This window comes from Lampetra fluviatilis, chromosome 11, assembly GCF_964198595.1.
Source record: "Lampetra fluviatilis chromosome 11, kcLamFluv1.1, whole genome shotgun sequence".
In the NCBI taxonomy this organism is placed as follows: Eukaryota; Metazoa; Chordata; class Hyperoartia; order Petromyzontiformes; family Petromyzontidae; genus Lampetra; species Lampetra fluviatilis.
In genome coordinates, this window is record NC_136285.1 from 3,508,020 (window position 1) to 3,524,977 (window position 16,958).

The window sequence follows — 16,958 nt, forward strand, 5'->3', positions numbered from 1 at the left end:
CTGCAGTTACTACGTTTTGGGAAGTCACGGCAGCTATGGCCCTGGCACAAGAATAGAATATCGACTCTCCGCCACTTGTTCAGAGCCGCGACTGCCCTCCCCGCTCGCTGTGGTGCCAAGCATTGACACAACGTGAGCAAACATTACCCACAATGGGCATGCAGGTTCACTCCGCAGGTACAAAACACGACTACAAAACGAGCTCTTTTGATGCAATCAACAGGCAATGGGGGATAAATGCAGCCACATTCTTGTCGTGTCCCCTTGCAAGTAACCGGCCACGTCAGCCATGTCTGGGGAAACCAAAGCTGCAGCTAGCTGGCCGAATTGTCACGATACCGGCCAACACGTGGCCACAGTTACACCTCCCGCCCAGGCCTCAGTTCTCCAAGGCTGCAGGGCCAGCGCTCCGTGTTGTTCTTCAGCTCAATGTCGAAGGACAATCCTGCGTCTGAAAGCGACGTCTTGCATAATTTAGCCACATCACACAATATCGACGTCGTCTGTTTACAGGAGACCCATATTTCAGATGACCAGGCGGGGCGTTTCCAGACAGCTGGGTATGACCTTGTCTGATACTGACTTTACCCAGAATATGGCCGTGCAATGAATGTGAAATGTGAACTGGTTGGCGTCGAGCCGCTGCCACCCTCTCTTGCCTGCGATGCAGGACGCATTGGCGCGCTTATACTGTCTGCAATGTATACAAGCAGCCGCCATAAAAAGTGGGGGGATACGCAGCAGCCAGGTGGAATCAGGAATATTCACCGGACCTCTGCTGGGCCAGCGCAGCTCACGGCCATCAAATGCCAGCGTCGTGCAGCGTTCCGAACAACTGCCCCAGGAGTCGGCACCGCCCATCGTTTGTCCACATCGGACCACAGCTACCCATCATCAGGAGCACCTGAAAAACCCGCTGGAAATTCCGCAAGGCACAGTGGACAGACCTGCGCCGGTAGAGCGTAGCATCGTCTGCATCCCGAGCACCGTCTCAATAGTGTGAAGCGTACCCGCGCTTTATGAGGGCACTGACAAAAAGCAGCCACCAAAGACCACAAACGCGTGGTGTTTATTCCATCTATACCCCATGCCTCGATGCTGAGTGTGCCGAGCTACTTTGACAATGTGAACAGTCTGGTGACCCGGAGGCAGCGTCACATCTGATTGACAGGCTCGACATCGTGCGGCGTTCCCGTTGGGAGGAACTAATCAGCAATGCAGATGCACTTCCGCGGCCGTCTGGAATGCTCTTCCTCCCGATTTTAGGAAGCTACTGGAGCTACGCACTTTTAAATTTAGATTTAAAACTAATTTCTTTAGAACTGATTGTTGTGCTTAGCTTGGTGTCCTTTCCCCCCGCACCTCCGATGAGCACGGTTGGCTACGTACGGTACAAAAGAAATTCAAAATACATACATACACACGTACAAACCCTTCACCGACAATCCCTTGGCAGCAAAACGATTAGAACGTGAAGATCCGCACCTGCTCGACGTGAGTGGCGGCAGCGGCAACGGACCACGACGGGGTGAGAGCTCTTGCCGCTGCGTCCTTCATTCACCTCGCTCGCTGCACCTCAGGGGTCGTCCTGCCACAGACGCAACAGCAGCAGGCAGCAGCAGCAGGGAAGGAACCAAGTTTTAATGAGGACAAACTCTTGCACCGAACACGGAGGAACTCATTATAGCATCGTGAATGACCCGACGCAGAAGATCCCTGACCTAGATCTTCCATGAAGGTTACGGGCAGCTACCCTAAAAAAAAACGCATTCGCACGAAAACCACGGCAGCAACAACAGCTGAAGCTTGATGATGCACAGTGTGGGGGCGACCGCTGCCAACACCCAGAACAGAAGCGTGGGACGTAAAGTGACTCAATGCCCGACTTGGTCGTCGCAGCAACACAATCCGCACAACTCCTGACGCAAATATCTGGCTCAACCGCCACAATGTAAAAAGTATAGTTGTTGCTCTACATCAACATCAGCCAAATTAAGACGATCGCTATCATACAAATATTAACAGTAAATATTGGCCCACTTACGAAGCATACAAGACCCAGGCAGCACATGCAGCCAATAAGTGTGTGCCAAGCATTTTCACGACCGCCCATCGGCCTCGATGCAGCGAGACTCGGGTTCAACTGGAAAGCCGGGCCCTAATTCCTGCGCTTGGGCACGAAGCCACTACCACCACCGACAGCCTGGGTTTGAATCAGGAGAGCTGGCCTTGAATAAGCCAGGTCACCTAAGCGCAGGCATCTGATATGCCCATGGAAGCAACAATGTTATTCCTGTAATATTCTGTTCATGAAAGCACCGTAAAATATACATTGATTTAAAGCTGCTGAAACATGTATGTACGGAGTGTTCAGTTTTCTAAGTAAAAAATAAAATCTCCGTAGTTAATGAAGCTTCCGACAAGCCTGACTGCACGCACAGATAAGCGCCGATGCATTAGGAGAAACTCTTAAGACCGCGAAATGAAAATCTCAACCACTTAACCCTCTGCGAGTTGGGCGTTCTGTTGCGCGAGCGAGGACACGCGTACATGTGGCACGTTGAAAAATAGCCGCCGATGGAAAATATCGATGTTGGAGACACGTTGCCATTTTACAATGCTTTAAGCCAAGACCTGAAGAAAATCACTTATTGATCTGGCTCTGCGCGTTCGTTTGTCTGAAGTCGATCAAATACATCAACGGACGCTCAAAAATCCCCCTTTATTAAATCTCACAAGAACCCGCTCACAAGTAATTGGTGAATGTTGAAATAATTCAAGAGATTTCATTAAGGCATCTCGCTCGGATACTGCTCATCACTTTGGGCTGAGCAGACCGTGAATGGAAATTCCACATTTCTAATGGTGGGTGCAAGTCCCCCTCTAGAGGACAACCAATGTTGAGTTTGGCAAAAAGTGGTACTTATTTTATCAACCCTTTGGGAAGGTGATGATCTGCACTTATGACCACCTGACCGATTTTACCGCTATGCCCGCAGCACCACCCAACCGCAAAGTACAGTACAACGTCGCATATCCGACCATCACACATTCACCCTGACCAATTAACCGCCCACATCCGGTGCAGTAATTGTGCCTGGCGCCATTGTCATTTCCAACAGACGTTCCCATAACCGACATCGTTCATACATTCGCCTATACCTCAGACCCCCAGCCAGTCGGATGCGTGATGTTGTCCCGTAGCAATCGTGCGATGAGTTTTCTGTGCTCCTGAGATGATGCAAGGGTCGGTGGATTTTTGCACGCTTCCGAGACTTCGAACCCCACCGGGCAGCGAGGCGTCCACGGAGGTGGCAATGCAATCCGGCGCGTTCATGAAGCCACGAACCCAAGCGAGTTGGACGTGCGACATTGTCCCGTAGCAAGTGGCAGTGAAAAACCGCTGAGTTCATAAATCCGCGAGTGCAGACCTCCCAGCATCGTCGCATTTGTACGCAACGGATTTTGTCGTGCCGGTAACAGAGGAGTGTGTTCACTTGCACTGAGCACGCACCTCTGTGGAAGGGGGGAAATATCCCAATGTGGGGCGGGGGGGGTAAAGGTTAAACCCCAGCAATCGCTTGCTCAAGCAACTGCTAGGGGGAAGGGCGTCCCCCCCTCACGCCATGCACCATTGGACACTTTTCTGTCTGCTCAAAACATTTTTTTGAATATTGCACATGCACCAGTGTGTATAGCGGTAATGTAGCGGTAAGCGCACTGCGCTATGAACCCGGCCACCCAGGTTCGATTCCCGCTCACGGCAAACACCAGTGACGAATTTCTGAACCGGTCCTGGGCCTCCGCTAGGTCGACTCAGCCTCAAATGAGTACCCGGTGCGATGCGTAAACATCGCCACTGGGGAGACAAAGGCGGTCGGGCGTGGTGCTGGCCACCCACCCCCTCGTGTACCCTTCTGGCCTTCATAGGTGCTCGCTAACAGCACTTGCCCCTACAGTCTGTTAAGGCTATATGGGGGATCTTTGATAGTACAAACTGGTTTGTGGACTTAGGAGGCTCGCACCGTTTGTTTCAACAGCCGCATTGGGGCCCTCCTTAGAAGCCTTCACACCAAGGGAGGCCTCCCTAAATAATTACAGTAGTTCCTCGGTTTACGATGCCCATCGATTCACGATATTCCGATGAATGATCCGCCTCCCATAGGATCCCCCCATTGTTTCTATGAACGATAAATGTTCGATTTACGATATCATACGGCCGCCAATTTTGGCCAATCGGAGCGCTCCTAAGTGGACTCAGCAGACCTTAGCCAATCCGCGACGCCCTTTTGAAAGGAGACTCTCCTTCCAAAAATAACGTTCTCCCACCCCAACTTCTCCATGAACCCCTAACGTATAAATATTTAATTGCTGCTCTATTTCTGCACCTTTTTATGTTCTGTTTATTCATTATTTATCCATGTTTCTATTAATATCGATGCTTCAATATGTTCTTATAACGTTTATTAAAATTGCGTGTTTAAATATTATAAACTATTGTTTTTAGGTTGAAAAAGGTTGACTTCCGATCGTCTTGGAACAAATTAAGCCTTTAACATGCGTTTCCTATATTCGATTAACGATAATTTCAATTAACGATGGTTCTCATGGAAACAAATTAATACCGTTAACCGAGGGACCCACTGTACTTTTAAATATCCTTTCTTGAGAGAGTCCACCATTGCTCACAGTAAGAATACGTCAGAGCATGCACGAAGGTGTCTCCACTTTACACGTCAATGCAATCTCATTTTTTATTAATTTTTTTGTTTCTTGTAAAGCATCGCAAAACTTTACCGTTTTTTCACATTTTTCATTTGATTTGCCAAAGGCTGAGATTTTTTGATTTGACGTTTTATGTTTTTTTGCGACTTGCCACCAATTTAACAAAAGTGCCGCCGCCGTTCGGGGTAAACAAACAAAAAGGCTCCGTGGCCTCCTGGTGCGATGTGAACAAGAATGTCACTAACGAGGTTCAACGACCAAAACGGTTTTCATCGGGAGCGATGTTTTTCAGCAACGTTCCTAATGCATGGAAACCATTGTCTGGTTACATTATTCCAAGTATAGTCAGCAGGGGACTGCCCCGCACAAAAAAAATCGTACGGCTCTTTCCTGACTCTATAGGCAAGGGACATCCATGAACATGTGGTATATTGAACGGTTATATGAATGCGAAGAATAAATGTCCTTCTGGAAATCCATCAGTCAGCAAAACCTCTCAGGAAGGTATAATTTCAACCGCTTGGGAAGTCCTTCCGCAGGCCTTTTATTACCACACTGCTTGGCGCATGCCAATAAAGTCAAATTTTTAATTAAAAATTTAGCCTGCATATTTCAACAAGGCCAAATATCTGGAAAAACAAATATCTAGAGAGCCTAATTTTTTTTTACGTGATCGCTGGTGATGGAGATGAGACCACCAGCACACGTTACCGCTGCAAAGTGCGGCCGCATAACGGGGCGGCTGACTGGATTTTGCAATCCACGTTTCTCGGCGGTGCCGACTACTAGGCGCTTCGACATGGGGGAATTATCGAGCCCCCCTCCGCGGATTCGCCCAGCAACTTCTGCAATGTCCCGATAATTATCACACACGTGCCAATGCCGCAGCTTAATCGCAAAAGCCGGCAGCCTCGTTGTTTGCAATGACACCCGCCTACACTGTCTGGATGGACGACATGCAAATAAGGCGACTTACCATAAGGCTCGCCGACGACAGTTAAACACGCGAAAAATTGCTCCGTCAAATTGAGTAATTGCCATCGCAAAAAACATTTGCACCCCAGGGTCTCTCGGCGATAAGGCTGCCGATAATTTTATTTTCCCATCACTGAAAGGCACGTCCATTTCAGGGGCATTTCGCGTCGCAATTAATCTCATTTGCCAAAGTGGCAAATCACACTCGATACTCACCGAGCGACCCCAGCCGCCAGTGATGGCCAAACGACGCTATCGCAAACCGGCATGACAAAACGTGCGGCGCAGCGAAGGATTTATCAAGAAGGATGGCTTAATGGAAGGATTACGTTCAAAGCCGAGCGTGCGGTTTACCGCTCCCATAATAGATGTTAGCGCGGTCACATCTGCATGAGCGCTGAGGGGCTGGCGGAGGCAAGTCGCGGGATTTAAGCCCCCACGATGCTGCCTCCGCCGCGTTATCTGCAGCGCAACGAATGCACCGAACCGTGAACCTCGTCTGAGGGATAGGAAAAAGCCAGAACGCAGGCAGAACCGTGGGTCCCCCATCCCGCTCGCGTGACCCGCACACGTGAGCGAGCGAGCAGCATCGCAGGCCTCCCGAGCGTGGACTTGGACCAAATCAATCCTCGCAGAGGTCTCCAGAGGTGTGGACTCGAGTCATGCGACTTGGACTCGAGTCAGACTCGAGTCATGATTTTGATGACTTCAGACTCGACTTGGACTTGCCTCATCTTTGACTCGACTTGACTCGGGACTCGAGAGCAAAGACTTGAGACTTACTTGTGACTTGCACAACAATGACTTTGTCCCACCTCAGAGGTGTGGACTCGAGTCATGCGACTTGGACTCGAGTCAGACTCGAGTCATGATTTTGATGACTTCAGACTCGACTTGGACTTGCCTCATCTTTGACTCGACTTGACTCGGGACTCGAGAGCAAAGACTTGAGACTTACTTGTGACTTGCATAACAATGACTTTGTCCCACCTCTGGAGGTCTCCGTCACAACGCGGCTGCGACACCGTAGCCAGACGAGGCCCCTTCACGCGACTCTCCTCTACATAGCGCCGGCCGAGCGATCTGTTGATCGCGGTTGACTGCGCGTGTTACCCAGGCCTGCATCTTTAGCGAATGTCACCGGCTCAGCGGGCTATATTTAACATGGAACATCACTCCTACGCCGTGGCGGCGGGGGGCAGAGTTCCCATTGTATCGCTAATTGCAGAGGAAAAGCAAAGGCATACTTCAAGGTTGTTTGTTGCCGAGGGAATGACATTCCTGCTGCCACTTACCAAGCCCCGGCGCCACGCTCTCCCCCCCGTTCCTCAATCACACAAAGCCCTCCAGAAGATCGATACACAAGCGTCAATTCTCCACATGGTCCGGCACGCACGCAGTACATGCACACCAATGGTGTACATTCCCTTTTGGCGGCGGCGTGTTTGCCACCTGTTGCGGAGGTTCAAACGGTTCGAATCTGGCAGCCGCCTTAATTGTTACTGCCGAGTGGATTAACCATAAAAATACTACGCGCCGCCCGCTTCACAGTTGACGTGGAAGATCCCGTGGTGTCATTTCCAGGAGTAGGCCACTGTGCAAGTCCAAATTTCCCAATGTATGTAGAACTTCTTTCGCGCCGTACGTAGCCAACCGTGCAAATCGAAGGTGCCAAGTTAAAAAGCTACCTGCAAATTACTCAATTTATGCACAGCAGCAATCTATGCCCTTTACTGGCAGACGAATAGTCATTTACAGGCCAGGTGACAGTCACCAGCTGTCCCTGGTGTTCGAGATGAGATGATGTTCAGTTCTCCGAGACTCGCTTGGGTATACAAGGCGCTATACCAAAAATCATTATCGCTGTTGTTGGGTGCAGTGCTTCTCCGCAAGCGCGTATCAAGGCGAACCACCGCAGGTGAGAGTAGGTTGTGAGCCCAGCCGATTTCGGCTCCCCTCTGGGGATATATAGAATACACCGGGGTATCGTGTTTGAGGACGTGTTGGCTTAGGAAAGGCCCAGGGCTAGGTGGAGATGCCATTTCTGCCGGCGACGCCGTACGTATCCTGCTCGACACGCCGTCATCCACCGGCACGCGAAGCCGTGCATCTCTCCGAGCTGCGTCGCACCAGTTCCCCCCGCGTGCGACGAGCTGCCCTTATAACCAGCCGCGTTCACTGCTGGGAGATTGGGGCAAGGCGGTGGCGCGCAGACGGTTCGATCTCTCCATCGCGCGCACCGTCCCTGTTGAGCAGGCGGGGGTCGGGGGGGGGGGTAACGGGATTAGCCGGTGCAGCAGAGGGCCTTGTATAAACGGGCCACGCCCCGCACGGCCGGGGATCGGTGCTCCGGCACAGGTTTTTCCGAAATACCGGCCCCCCACCACACCCACCCCCACACCTCTGCGCTGCCTTTTCAATCGGCCAGCAGCAGCACACCACCTCATCAATGGTGATTTACCTTTGTTGGTAAAAGCGAGAGCAATGGTGGGAATTTAAGAGCGGCAGTAAAAAAGGGCAAAAACCCCAGGGCCTGCCCAGGACACGCTGCTGCTTGCGGGACGATGTCGCTCGGCTGGCCTGAGAACGCCTGGGAATTCCCCAGGGAGAACTAGAGTCTGTGTATAGTAGTGTATAGTGTAGTGTATAGTGTAGTTTATAGCAGTGTATAGTGTAGTGTATAGTAATGTAGTGCTGGAGTCTGTTACCAGGGAAAGGAAGGTCTGGACCGTCCGACTCAACATGCCACCGCCGCGAACCTCATCGGCACAAACGAACCGACTAATGGAATGGAACGGACGTAACAAGGCCATTATCTTACAATGAGCTTAATATGTACTGAACGTTGTAATGCACGCAAGCGACTTCCAGACGAACATGCCACAAAAGCAGGCAGTAGAGATAAAGACAACAAAGGGACTATGCTGAAAATTCCACAGGATGCCATTAAAATGAATTTCCACCGCTGGCTCAAGGCCCCCAGTTGAGACTGGGACCGCCAATGCTCATTTGAGCAATGAGACACCGAGCACTGCCTTGGTGTAGACCAGGAGGATGGAAAAAAACCTGCGGCTCTATAAGGACTGCTTCGTGTCTTTATTTATTAAGCACCGCAGTCTCGTATTCGCCGCGGTGGTGCATTGCAGCTCATGAAATATTGAGGGTTGTTTTTTCTTTTTTACCAAATTCTAAAAAAAAAGTCTCTTCTTGTGATTTTGGTTTCCCACCCCCACGGTGTAGACCCTCGTTTAAGCCGACTGACGGATGCCAAATCCAATTGTGGTAGTCTCATAGGTCGCATAGCTTCATAAACCCGTCGAAACATTTAATCAATAGCAGGGGCCCGTGGTGTACAGTGAACTCTACAACTATTATTCGCTCGATCTCTCCGGCGTTATCTTTCTGCTCCAGAGGGCCATTGCCTGAAACGTCACCTATTGACACACTCTTTCCCTCTTCAGGACGGTGTTTTCGACGAACATGCGGCGTTTTTGTCGACAGAAATCCTGGCTACTCTCAGCTATTTCTTGCCATGGTCAATGTGCAGAGCCCTGAAGTGAACCCATGTGAGAGATGATGACAGCACAACGCAAAAAGAGAACAAACGCTACGCCGACTAACCGTAAGACGTTAGTGCTTGTAGAACAGCAACAAAACCCCTCACAAATCTTACACAAGCACAGCCCAAAAAGCACGGCACACAGTACAGTATTTTGTTTTTGAAGGTATTTTAAAAATGCCACCGCAGAGCGGGTTGGTGGCATTTGAGGAAGGAATTTTTGTGGAGAATACTGGCAACAGGGTGACTCGTGTGAGCGCGCGTCCGCACGTGTGTTTGCGTGCTTGTGCGTGCGTGTGGGGAGCGGTGGTGTAGCGGTTAGCGCGCTGCGCTATGAACCTGGCGACCCGGGTTCGATTCCCGCTCACGGCCAACACCAGTGAGGATTATCTTAATCGATCCTGGGCCTCCCCTAGGTCGACTCGGCCTGAAATGAGTACCTGGTGTGATGTGTAAACATCGCCGCTAGGGAGACAAAGGCGTCCGGGCGTGGTGTTGGCCACCCACCCCCTCGTGTGCCGTGCCGGCCTTTATAGGTGCTCACTAACAGCACTTGCCCCTACAGTCTGTCAAGGCTATACGGGGGATCTTTGTCTTTATCTTTGTTGTGCATGTGTTTGCAGAGGCAGCCAAGGGGGAGAAAGCAGAGCCTGCCAGAGAACCGGCCACCACCGTAAGCGCCATACCTCCCTTCGCTGGCCAAACTGGCAAAAAAGAATGGGAGCTGTCAAGCGACGGAGCATCAGAATGGAGCCGGCGAGAAATCACCCCCAAGTGAGGAGCTCGCGCCTGAGTTCCAATTCCAAGTGGCTCACATGGCGGAGCCTAAACAGACCGAAGAGAGTCGGTTTCGGCAGACGCAACGTCTCGCATGAAATCATTCGACGGCGGGGGGGGGGGGGACTTTGACGCAACCTGACCAATGCGCTCGTCAGGAGAAGCAAACCGTGGATCATCTTTCCTGAGAAGCCCTGCAGCGCCACAAGGGCACTCATCATGATTTGGCAATGCCAACCACCTGAAGCAGTGACCCTGTGCGGAATATCGGGGGGAAAGACCACCGCTATAGGTTGGACAGGAGGCACGATGAAGAAGAACCGTGAATGCCTCTCGCGTTCGGCAATCCTTGCCGGGAGAAGGAGCTCTAACGTGGTCGTTGGCAAGCTCAGGGAGGTGAAACCGAGCAAGGGCAGCGAGCTGGCGCTGCTGCTGGGTTTTAATTCAGGCGGCTGTCATGAGATTAAACTGGGTTCTCAAGTGTGGCGAGAGTTGATGGTTTCTGCCTGGTCATGGATTCACGCACAATTCATTAGTCACTTAATTCTGCGCATTCCAGGTCTTGTAATGAGTGAATAAATATAAATTAGGTTGGTGTGAATGTCATGTGTGCTCAATACCTCGCGATGTGCCGCCCATGGAGAGTTCCGTGATGCCATGTGCACAATTCTCATACGACTGGGAGATAATAATAATACAATATTTACACGTTGGATATGAACACATGGGGGAAATAAATAACGACCTCTGTGATAACATTGCCAAGCCCTTCCGTGTGATCGAGCCGTTGGCAGCGGTACACACAAGTGCAGACAACAACAACTCAGACGACCGTGGACACTCACTGCCATGAAGAAGCCTCCAGTGCCTGGAACGTCGCCAACAGTATCATTGTTTTCTCTTTAGGGGAGTGTTATTGACAAACGCGTCGAATTTGTGTTATTTGCAATAACATTATCTGCTGCGAACCGAGTGAGGTTTATCTTCACAGTAGCTCTAATGTGCGCTTCTTTGATTTACTCTCTCACTCGCTTAATCTATATACAATATTTTATTTTAAAAGTTAAGGCCAACCGAGCTATGTAGCTCTTTTTCAGAAGCGGCTTTGCCACAAATGATAGCTCAACGAAGTGGATTATCGCGTGGAAATTTACAGCAGGCAAATACTCTGAACGCGTTTGATTCTAAATGTGGAGGAAAAAACTGGAGAGGGCCCGGAGAAAAATCCACGCAAACTTCACATATGCAGGCGCCAGGGTCGGGATCGAACCCACGGCCTCCTGTACACACCAGGCGAGGTAGTTAACATCCCACCACCGTCACGTGAAATCTCCACGCAAACGGGGCATTCACACTTCTCTTCCGCTTTCTGCGTTTGTCTGCAACAACCTTCCTATAAACTGCGAATGCACGCGACGCATCCCGCTGTTCCAATTCCAGAATAGGCGCCTATCCTGCATCTCCATTGGGTGGCCCCGAAGCCAGTGGTGGAAATTACCCATGACTATGATAGTGGGTCAGTCTATCCAATGATTAACCGCTGCACACTCTTCTGCTGCCCCTCATAGTCTGGAACTCTCTTCACCCCAAGCCTCCCGTGGTGTTGACTCCCTGCCCCCCCCCCCTCTTCAAGTGCAGGCTCAGGGCCTTCATTTGTTTCTCCTGCCCGTGACTTCACTTGCCTCCCATCAACAAAATAAACACGGCCTACATTGCTCCAGCTCGCAGTGTCCCCAACTAGGTGGGGCAGCGGTGAGCCCAATTTACCCTCCCCCCTCTTCGAAAACCCAGGGGACGCAGAGTTTTGGGGACTTATGTCTGTGGAGTTTCTGTACCCCCCCACCCGCCGCCGCCTTTCCCACGTTCGCGGTTTGTGCTCCGTTACCGGTCTTGCGTTGGAAAACGATAATAAAAAAACATTTACAAAAAAGAAAGATATAAAACACTCCCAGTGTTTCTGCGCAGTGTGTGGATAACCAGCGGTCGGTCGAATGTAGGACGCTGGATAAATATAAAAGTGCCGTGCAGAGTGGCACCGTCGTCATCACCATTCATTATTTATACCGTTAAGCCTCCTGAGCGCTACCTCTCAAGGTGCCAGAAGAAGGGAGGATTTCAGATAATTACTTGGCGACGAAGTATTTTGTACGTACGTAAGTTGAACTTATGTCGCACCGTAAGTAGCCAACCGCGCTAATCGGATGTGTGGGGGAAGTGATTGGAGAACATTGACAACTAAACTTTTTTATGTTACCAGGTAAGGCCCACTGAGCTGTATACAATGCTCAAAAACAACACAGTACTGACAACAAATGATAATAAGCCAAATGGAGAAGCTAAACTGTGCTCAAAGCTACTCTCTTTCTTTTGTCCACTTCATTAGAGTTATTTTCAAGATCTAGATATCTACAAATAATGTATTTAATTTCATCTTACATTGATCAACGTCTGGTGCATTACGAATATTTCTGGGCGAGCTGATCTACAACGCTTTGTGCCAAACATCAAATACCACTTCGGCAATTCAGGAATATTCTTAATGTTGGCGCTACGCCTCTCTAAATCAAATTAACGCCAAACCGCTTGCGCGTTCCGAGATTCAGCTGTGAACGGGACACTCACCCTGCGACTGGTAATAGCCTCGGAACAGGAAAAGGTTTTAATTGCCTTTGTACCGCCAGCAATGAGTCACTGCGATTAAAAACTGGAACTTTTTAATTCAGCTAGAAGTGGTCATTATGTTAACGCGGGTAAAAAAAAAAATCCCGCTCGACTCAATAATTACGACAAACAGAAACTCTTGGCATTTCCGCAAAGCGTCCGGATCGTGTTGATTATACGAGTAACGATTGTGCCAAACCCCTATATTTAAGAAGCACAAGCACCACAGCGGGTGAAGGAACCAGCCGAGTGGTGAGAGTGCGTGCCGAGCCGATTCACAACGGTCCGTGGGTTCAAACGCCCGCGGCCGCCGGTGGAAGAGCGCATCACCAAAGCGCGCCGCAGGGGGTACGTGAAAGATCACGCGAACGCCTCCCACGCGGGAAGAAAAAAATAGAAAATCGTGCAACGAAGACGCGAGGGCGCATTGATTGGGTCATCGGAGTCGGAGTCGTTAGGCTCACGGAGGCTGTGCGCGGTGTCACGGTTAGCGCACCGGACCTGGAATACAGTGGTAGCCCACTTCGATCTCCTGGCGCAGGAGCTGAAATAATGGTGCAAGTTTTTTTTGTATCCTTCTGCCTGTCCCACACCATGGCACACGGTTGGCTACGTCGGTGAGAAAGAAGGTCAACATACATGCGGCTGTATAAATGGGCACACACCAGAAGCTAGCAGCTCTGCAGGTCACGTATGGAGGTCGAAAGTGTGGGAATTTCCACCTCTTTAAAGACAAACAATTTACAAAAATGCTACTAAAACTATTTTTATTTTACCAGGTAAGGCCCACTGAGCTATATAGCTCCTTTTCAGAAACGACCTGGCCACAAATGATAGCTCAACGAAGTGGCTTATCACGTGGACATGTATAGCAGCAGCAAAATACTCTAAACGCATGTTTCTAAATGTCGAGGGGCGAACCGGAGGACTCGGAGAAAAATCCACGCAACCACGGGGAGAGAGAGACACGCAAACTCCACACATACAGCAGCAGGCGTCAGGGTCAGGATCGAATCCACAACCTCCTGTATACCAGGTGAGGTAGTTAACATATCCTCACCACCGTAGTGCCCGACATCTGGCCGGGATGGATGAGTAGACCAAATACCCTCTAGAGGGCGCTCTGTAGGGCTTCCCCTAGTGGAGACACTTCCGCAAGGAGTGCCGTGCGCAAGCAATTGCACGGCTGCGCCTTTAGCTTTCCTCATGCTCACGAGACACGCTTTGGGTGGTGCCGGTAATAATCTATCGTTTAATACTCGAGGGAAGTAGGGAATGTAACAAACGCACACCTGGTGTATCAGTTTTGTAGATAGTTAATTGGAAAATGTTAATACTCGAGTGACCATGTATTCACACCGGCCACGTGGATCGTGTGGCCTGATGCAGGCCTGATGCTGTGTCTTACAGATATTCAGAACAAATGTCTTGCCATCAAGTATGCATTGCTTACGTGCAACGCTTATGTAGCTATGAGTGCATTCGTGCTGGAGAAGAAACCTCACAAATAACGCGACTGGCATGGACATTTTTTGTGAAAATAATAACAAGTTTACGTAATTATAATTGAGCACTCTTTAGTATCGGAGCCATTATTATAGTGCCAAGGCCATCACTTGGGTTGTCATCCCAGACAGCGCAGGAATTACCACTTGTGTTCGGGTGGCAAGAATGAATTTATACTGAGGTCTGGTGCTGGTGTTACCGTGTTTTGATACACCTAGTGCTGACAGAGAAATATGTTTAGGCTTGGTCTGTTGAAAAGGTAAAGGTAGCAGCCCCAGCTAATACAAAGGCACTGTGTTTCACAGCCAAGGAAAGTCTGGCTGCAGGGGACAGTGTCGCCATGTGGTTTGACCCAAAGTGCCCGAAGAACAACCACACACACGAGGAGAGACTCCACGAAAATGGCTCAATAACCAGAAAGGGACTTGCGTAGAGTCTTTTAGAAGCCTTGTGTTGCCATGGCGATGGATGTGTGCCCCATGTGTGTGTGTGCATAGACGTGGCGTAGTGGTTCACGCGCTGTCCTCCGAACCCGGCAACTCGAGTTCAATTCCTGCTGACGAAAACCAACATCGGTGACTATTATCTAAACTGGCCCTGGGTCTCCCCTAGGTCGACTCAGCCTTCAATGAGCACCTGGTACGGTGTGTAAACATTGCCACTGGGGAGACAAAGGCGGTCGGGCGTGGTACTGGCCACCCACCCCAACGTGTGCCGTGCCAGCCTTGATAGGTGCTCGCTTTAGAGCACTTGCCCCAACAGTCTGTTAAGGCTATATATGGGATCTTTGTCTTTGTTTGTACACACAGCATTAAGTACACACGGCATTAATGCAATTGTACGTCACTGCATCACCCCTCTTAAGGTAATTGCTGTGTTTTTTTGTTGTTGTGACATTTCTCAAAAGGCCATTAGAATTTAAATAAAAATTGCCAACATTAAAATGATCATTTGAATGAGCTGCAACCATAACGGTGTCTGTCATGATGCAATCTATGGGACCTTTGATGCTTATTTGGCGTTTGATCATCTTAACATACCTGTTTTATTGGCAAAAAGGGTAGAACCAATGGGGGAGGGGGAAGGGGATCTTTGTCTCTGTGCACGGCCGTGCCCGCGCCTGAAGGCCGAGAAGCTACTCGTGCCACGTCAACACGACAGGTCAACACGGCGGTGCGACACGTGGAAACGCGGTCACGTGGGCCTGACAGAGGCTGTTCTGGGGTTCCAAAGGGGGCAAATTTCACCCCCCCCCCCCCATTTAGCAGCCACCGCTGCTTCAGCACCTCCATCCCTGCACTCAAGCTTCGTGGAGCACTGCTCTCTCTCTCTCGCACGTCCGTTCGTTATGTGGGGAAGAATGAAAATGTTAAGCCAAAGAGTTAGTCATTGTCGCTTAGGCTTGTGCTCATTAGCGAATCTAACAGGGACCAAGTCAAGTCTCCCCCCACCTGCCCCATCCCATCCCACTCTGAGCGAAGCTCAGGGGGCTACTCGAAAGCGATTCGACGCTGGCTCGAGTGAGAACCATCGCTGCAGCGTCGCAATTATTTTACGCTCATTACCACTGCGGAACGCGCTGCTGCGGGCCCCACCACCTCGGGGCGGTTGTTCACAGCACGTGACGTGCAAGGAAACAAGGACCCCTGCTGCACCACCTGGAGGAGGCATTTGCAGCAGACAACACAGCGGGGGGGGGGGGCTAATGCAGTGGGGGGGGGAAACGACCGCATGGGACGCGGAATTTTATAATCATCTCATTTGCACAAATTCGACTGCGTTTGTTGGGATTTGTGTCACGTGACCAAGGGAGGCCAATCGTGAGACAGGGTCATGGGCGTTAAACTAAAAATAAACTAAAGCCACAAGGCTGGTTTCATTTTGAATATTGCTGCAAAAAAGGTCGAAAGTTCAAATCACGGTGAGCAGGTGACCTAGCTTGCTCGTGCCTCCGTGGCTGTGCGTGGTTAACAGGGCTTGTTCTGGAGAACTTGTTCTCCTGCTACAGGGATGCGGAATTCCCACCACTGACACAAGGCCACTGGCAAAGAAGAGCACCGCCCCATACTCACTTGAAGCAGCACGACACTGTCACAAAGGGCATCGTTATTATTCACTGCAATTCGTGGACCGACCGTTAAAAAAATAAAAAGAGCTCTGTGGGAAGGGGGCGAGTTGGCGCGTAAAATGATCGGTGTGCTGAAATTTCTACAGCACCGCTCTGTATTTACACCGTATGGCCTGCATTTAACGTAGGACCCATCATCACCACTATTAATCTACTGCCGGATGAAGGCCACCGCAACGGCCCTGCCATCTCTCACGATACCATCCAGTGTGTTTACAACTCCCATTAACTCAGTTAAAGTGATGTCCCTGCTCAAACGAGCATTCAAGCGGTGCTCATCTCCTGTTCGTGGCCCTGAAGCTGGTGACGGAAATTCCACATCCCTCCAATGGGGGCGAATCTATCCGAGTTCGGCACAAGGTGGAGCCGATTTCATCGACCACAGAAGGATGAGGGACTGAGTCAACCCCCCCAACCGCGCCTGCAAACTCGCAACGCTCCGATCGCGAGCCGCGCGCTCTGCCACCAAAGCCACCCGGGGCCCTCTAACTGGGACCCATCGATGTTGAGGGGCCACGGCCACGGCCACGCAACGGGGATGCACGGGAAGATAAGGGACCTCCCCTCCCCCCCACCCCTTGAACACCACCAGAGTCCCCGGCATGAACGGGGACCCATTGTCCTTCA

The 16,958-nt window shown here is 50.6% G+C and overlaps 1 protein-coding gene across 2 annotated transcripts in view; it reads right to left on the minus strand.

Annotated features, from left to right (window-relative positions):
• CDK17 (cyclin dependent kinase 17) overlaps window positions 1-16,958 on the minus strand; it is a 136,222-nt gene that overhangs the window by 77,920 nt on the left and 41,344 nt on the right. For both annotated transcript variants that reach the window (XM_078860812.1, XM_078860813.1), the window contains exon 2: window positions 1,486-1,588. The gene's annotated coding sequence lies outside the window, so the exon portion shown is untranslated. The remainder of the gene's footprint in view (window positions 1-1,485; window positions 1,589-16,958) is intronic.